Genomic DNA, 6,165 nt, shown 5'->3' with positions numbered 1-6,165 from the left:
CTTTATTTCCATATTTAATTGCAAGAGATTACTCTCAAATGTATTTCTGAAGCAGGTATAAAGAACAATGTTTGCTAGTAAGTTTCCCATAACTTCTTTTCATTGAGAAAAGAGTAAAAAAGAGTAATGATATTGCACTTCTGCTGACTACTCTGCCTGACTGATTCACAGGGTATTTGCTCTTAACATGTTGTAGGAGTTAAAAAAAATGTGTCAAACTTTTTTTGGCACCCAGCTCCAGTAGATTCTGTTAGAAGAAACATATGGCCTCACACTAACAGTGTTAAAGCACTGCTGAAGTATTGCATGCATGACATTGACAAATTTCCTCTAGGCTTTTTGTTTTCTGTGCTATTAAGCATTCAAAGTCCACTATTTCATTACCACTGATGATACAGAGAGCCTTATTGACATTCTATCCATCTGTTCATAACATGCATTATTAAATGCGAAGCAACTAGTAGGTAAGAGTGCTCTTGCCAGCTGTACAATGAATTCTCAGTAGTTTGGTGCCCTCTATAAATTTTCTAGTATTCTGCCAGTTTCTCAACATAATTTGCAATGGAGGTATTTTTTAATGTTTTGCATTGTACAGAGAAAAGTTGCTTCAAAAGAATATTTTTTTATCCCTAATGTGAAACATTTAGATATAGTTTCAAAAAGCCCAAGAGTCTTTTAATATACAAATTGTTGCTAATATCAGATCTCACTAACCACAGTTTCTGTGTTTTTCTTTTTTTTGGTTTTTTTCCCTAGGAGCAAATCTGCTGCATTACCTTTGAACAGGACAATGGGGACCCAATGAGTCACCCTATTCATATATTTTTGGAACCCAGAGGAATTGGTTTGACTATTTACAGATTATAACAGTTGGTAGTTGAATGTTTTATTTTCATTCCCAGTTGGTACAATATGTTCACAGCTGATGCTAATGGCTTGCCCATTTGATATCACATATGGTCCACTATTTGGGTCTCCTAAAGCTTTCTTTTGTGGTCAAGCTGCTTTTAAATTTGTGTATGTTTAGGTTTGTTCTGTCTGCTGGAAAGGTGAATATGAAACTCTGAAACTGGGCAGCTTTATAGTAGCTCAGCAGTTCTGCTGATAAAATTTCAAAGAATTTGAGACTAAATGTTCCATAAAGAATATTTTTATATAACATGGAATAAAAACAAATATCTTACAACATCAGATGAAATTCTGAAAGAAATATTCCTCTTTCTTTGTATTTGATGCTGTGATTGAGTTACCCTCCAGTGTATGGATACCACTGAGCATCATCAGGACTGCTTTTTCTGGGTGTTCAGTTGTTTTGGAAACCAATTTATACATAATTTGTATTGCTTGAATCATGATTTCTATTTTTATTTGAATATTTGTTATGATAGTGTTTTGTGAAAAGATGTAAGGATGCAAATTAATTTTTTCTTTTCTTTCTAGAATAAGAGCATAGGAAAAGTGAAATAAAAGAATATGGGTACAGAAATTAAAATTACAAGCCAGTCTGAAATTGTTCTCCTATGATACAAAGTGTTTATACTGACTCTGAAACATAACTGATAAAGCCACAATCTCATAAAAAGATTATTTCCAAAACTATTGCATTACCCTCTGAGAGCTAAAATTCTCATTTATTTGTAGGAGTAGATCATAATAGCTCAAATTCCCTGAGAAGTGGGCCTTGTGTGATAATTAAGCAGGGTAGTACATTAATTGTCCTCCACTTCACCTCTAGATGTTTAACTCCTTATCTAGTCAACCAGCAAACAATAATGCTCACTTATTTGTGCCTTATGGTTCAAATATTTTTTTAAAATAGGTAATTTATTTGAAATAAAGCAGAATAAGCATATTGATGTGATAGGGACATTGAAATTATGTCAGATTACCATTACTTAGTACCATAAGGTGGTAGCATGTGGGTTTTATGGTTGTATTTTTTACCCATGCAACTTTAGCTGAGTAAGAGCAATGTGATTTTGCATGTAGGAATATTTCTCTAACTAATGGGAAATTTAACAGATTTAACAGTTTTTGCCACATGGTTTCTGCTTTCTGCTGGCCTTGCTCTCACTGATGCCTGTTAGGAGAGCAGGTACACGTGTATTGGAAGTGTCACCTGTGCCTGGGACATCTGGCTCCTGGTGCTGGATTAAATCAGGAATCTGGTGGTAGGACAGAGTCTCTGGCTTGTTCAGTTTTGGGGGAAATAGTGCATTTTCGGGTTTAGAGTCAGCCCCTGGAAGGAGACTGAAATGGAACTGAAGTAGGAGGCTCTTTCAAGTTAATCAAGTCAATATTCTACCTGGAGTACTAGGGAAAGAAAAACCCAACTAAACACAATGTTTTTGCAAATGAAACTAATAGATGAGAAATAATATTCTGCCCTCTACTATAAGCAGTTTCAGGGACTTAGAAAATGACAGAAAACTTTAGCATGCTAAGAAGTTCGCTTGAAATGTCTTTAAAAAAAAGACTGAGGGAATCAAATTATTAATGAATGATCTCAGGAATGGACTGGGTACCTGATGATGTAGTAAAAACTATTTCTTAGGCAGGACTTGGTCAAAATTTGGTGAAATTTTGGGTACTCTGACTGTACCCAAGAGAGTTAAAGAAGTTAGTGATGTTGTCTCTCCCAACTTATTAGATAGAAATGGAAGATTGTGCAAGAAGAATTTGGATTTATTGGATGCAAAATTAAGTTATATTCAGGAAAGAATGTACTTCTCATAAGTAGCGCTAAGTGTTAGGAAGTAGAAACAATACTGTTGAAAATTATTTTTGGGGTCTTATAAATAAATCCCAAGCCCACAAGGCACCAGGAGCAGTAACTTGTTTGACCGCAGGTATTTGTCAAAACAGGAGTATAACAATGCAGAAGTGGTCATAGCCTGGGTATCCGTGACACAGGGTATCATACAGCATGTTCCCATGAGTCCATACCCATCAGATTTGGGGTGGCTCAGCCTGCTCTGAGCACACTGTGCTGGTCTGAGCACAGTGCTGCAGCACTGGTTCACAGCTGAGCATGGCAGAGCAGCAGGGAACTGCAGAGACTGCCCTGCTGTTCACTGTGTGCCTTGTGCCACCATCTCCAGAGGCTGTCACGGCATGTCCCTGTGTGCTGGACATCGTGTCCTTCCCTCTGCTGTGTTGACTCTGGCCTCACTGTGGCCTCAGGCATTTGCTGCAGGACTCATGTAAAAATGGGTTTTGCAGTGCATCATCCATGCCAAGGGGAATCTGTTGGAAAGAAGTGTTACACTGATTCTAATCTCTGACTAAAAAGATAATTTCTGATTGGTACGTAGAGAATTATGTACATCCTGGGGGATTTTTAAAATTTGTTAATAATTTATTATTGTTATTATTATTGCCATCATTATCACAGTTATTGTTATTATATCATCCAAAATGTGTGAGTGCTCTGGCAGAAGCCTCTGTTCTCTCTGGCCTGTGCAGCTGGGCTGAGTGGCAGTGTTGGGCACTGCCCTGCCCTCGGGGGCTGCTGCCCAGCACACACTGGCAGCCTGTGCTCCTGTGCCTCCTCAGCTGGAAGCTGGCACCCACCCCAGGCCAATGGTGACGCTGTAGTCAGACCCTTCAAAGAGCCACCAGAATACAGACCTCACTCTCTGCCCAACAAATTATTTTCTTCCCAAAGCGATAAGATCTTTGTAGCTCTCCACTAAATATACTTTCTTCTTGTTTTGACAGAGGAAGAGCCTGAGGCTGGAGCTTGCCGAGAACACCATGTGGAAATGGTTTGCTCAGCTGCCATTGCTCCACAGGGAAAGTGAGGGGTGGGATGGACTTGATGAAGGCAGCTTCATCTTGAAAAACAGTTGATTAGAAAAATACCATCAAATTGTAATTTATCAGCTCTAGATATATTTTTGGGAGTCCTCTCTCATGAATGGGATTAAATTACAAATAATGTTAACCCAGAGTCTTCTGCAACAATGTAAATGAGTTGTTAACATGATACTTCATTGCAATAATAACTCAAAGCTACTAGCAGGCTTGATGGGTCTGCAATAAATGTTTTATTATTTAGGAAAAATATACTCTACAAGTTGCAATGTGCCATGCTCATTCATGCTGTAAATCAACAAAGATCAGCAGACTGAATAGGGGAAATGAAAAGCTTATTTAGGAACTGACACAAGCTTTCAGATGAGCAGGAATGGCTGAAGTTAACTGCATTCATTTTTCTTTACTTGTCACAGTTGCCACTTGAATTTCACTGCTAAAGATTGTGGGTAGTTTTGCTTTATGAAATTATATCTATGAAAACAGTATTTGCATTTATATAGACTTAGTTATAATAAAGTTAAACCTAGCACACCCCCTTGCCTTCACAAACAAACAAATAAACCAGCCAACCAAAAACCTATATGTTAAAATAACATTTATATGTTACTTTTCCTAGATCTGAACAGGATTCAGCTAAATGGTTCCCACTGGCTGCTTTAAAGACCCAAAGGCTGTGACCATGTGAAATGCAGGAATGCATAGTTTTGGCCATCCCTTCAACCTCAGCTCCCCTGTAAGGCTGCCTCTCTCCTCACCAGGGTAAACCAAGGGTTTTCTTTAAAAATGATCTTGATGTGGGATGAGTTAAAGTACAGAGTGGTGACAGGGGCCAGAGACTAGGAATTAATATGGTCCTCCTGGTGTGGTTATTAAGTGGCTGAGATCAGCTCCATTGCCATCCTTTCATGTTCCCTAGCACCTGAAGACCCTTTCTTGAATTTTGAAGAAAATGCAGATCCTGAATGCTGAGCACTGGCTTTCCTGAAAACAGTACATGTTTGAACATGGAGTAAAACCCCTTGGAAACTCTCTACATTGATATCCTTAGAGAGATGTGACTTCTTTGGTTGATCCAGGGGAAAGAGAAACCAGGACAAGAAGACAAGTGAGTTAAGATAACTCATCCCGTGCCTCTGTTTAGGCTTGAAAAGGACAAGGTTTTTTAAGACAGCTTTGGAAATTATTCCCCTACCCCAACTTATGCCCCAGAAAGAATGAAGCGAACATGAAAATACTTTTTAAAGGATTTGCCTGATGATGTCACACCCCTGACCATAGGTCTCCAAAGGTAAGAGCTGCTTTTTATTGGGCAATTCAGCTGGACCTGCCCAATGAGGATGGCAGCAGGGATTGAGCATATGATGAGAATGCTTCAGGATCAGCCTGCTATGGTTATGGTTATACACAAGGCTCTGACTGCAGTACTATCCTGAGAAAGCAGCTCATGGATGGAGGCAGCAGTAAGCAAAAAGCCAGTTAGCAGGGTTCTGTTTAGGTTTGTGCCTGCTGATGTGTGTGTGTACTCAAAAGTGCATTTATATGAACATGAATGTTTGTGTGTACGTCTATATACAAATGAAGCACTTTTTGTTTCTCTGTAGTTGTCAGGTGCTTGTGTCTGCTACTGAATGGATGCTTTCCTTGGTTGTGAGTTACTTATTCAGCTACAAGATTCACTATCTATCTCAAATATCCACTCTCAGTAGGTCAGTTTGCATGACTTAAACATAGCATGATTTTGTTCTGGTGCCCAGTGTGCCTACAGGAGAGAAGCCTAATCTTGTAGCCAGCAAAGCAGGCTCTGTACTGCTCAGACTAGAGCTTGGAAATGATGAAAATACAACAGTTTTGCTGCAGGGGTTGTTGCACTGACTTGGTCTTGAGCCTGTTGGGTTGAACTGATGGTGTCTCTGGTGTTATCATCCCGTAGCTAGAAGCAGCCTCCTTGAGGCAGGTGCTCTGCACTGCAGTGAGTGGTGGTGGGCGCTGGGTGTGTTCCTCCAGCCCCTGGGACTGCAGGTGAGGCCCTGCTGCTGCTGGGGTGCTGCTGGCTCCTGTGGCTGACAAAGATGAGGCCTGGGCTTCGCATCTTGCTGAGGAGGCTTCAGGACTCTTACCCTGAATTTCTCACTTTGAGTTTTAAGAATATACTTGCAAGAAAATACTTCTTGCATGATGTGCAAGAAACCCTTAGAAGCGGTGTGTTACTCTCCCCTATTTATTTTGTCAACCATGAAATTGAAATTGCTTTGCCCCTTTGGAAATAATGAGTGGTTTGTTTGTGAGAATAGTATATTCAAAAAAAAAATTAATTTGGAGACCTGTCTTAGACTTTCTTCAGATAGT

The 6,165-nt window shown here is 39.6% G+C and overlaps 1 long non-coding RNA gene across 4 annotated transcripts; it reads left to right on the top strand.

The window, feature by feature from the left end:
• On the top strand, nucleotides 1–5,268 carry LOC128943325 (uncharacterized). 4 transcript variants are annotated; one of them, XR_008483687.1, is made up of 6 exons: nucleotides 1–77; nucleotides 757–873; nucleotides 3,721–3,767; nucleotides 4,436–4,578; nucleotides 4,766–4,924; nucleotides 5,098–5,268. It is a non-coding gene; the product is annotated as an uncharacterized LOC128943325 (long non-coding RNA). The 4 variants fall into 4 exon arrangements; XR_008483689.1 differs by having other exon boundaries at nucleotides 1–869; XR_008483686.1 differs by having other exon boundaries at nucleotides 1–873.
• The last annotated feature ends 897 nt before the right edge of the window (nucleotides 5,269–6,165 follow it).

Source organism: Melozone crissalis, unplaced genomic scaffold, assembly GCF_028551555.1.
Source record: "Melozone crissalis strain CALT ecotype California unplaced genomic scaffold, PUWL_Pcris_2 ptg000045l_1, whole genome shotgun sequence".
NCBI lineage: Eukaryota > Metazoa > Chordata > Aves > Passeriformes > Passerellidae > Melozone > Melozone crissalis.
This window is presented reverse-complemented; position numbering and strand designations above follow the sequence as displayed.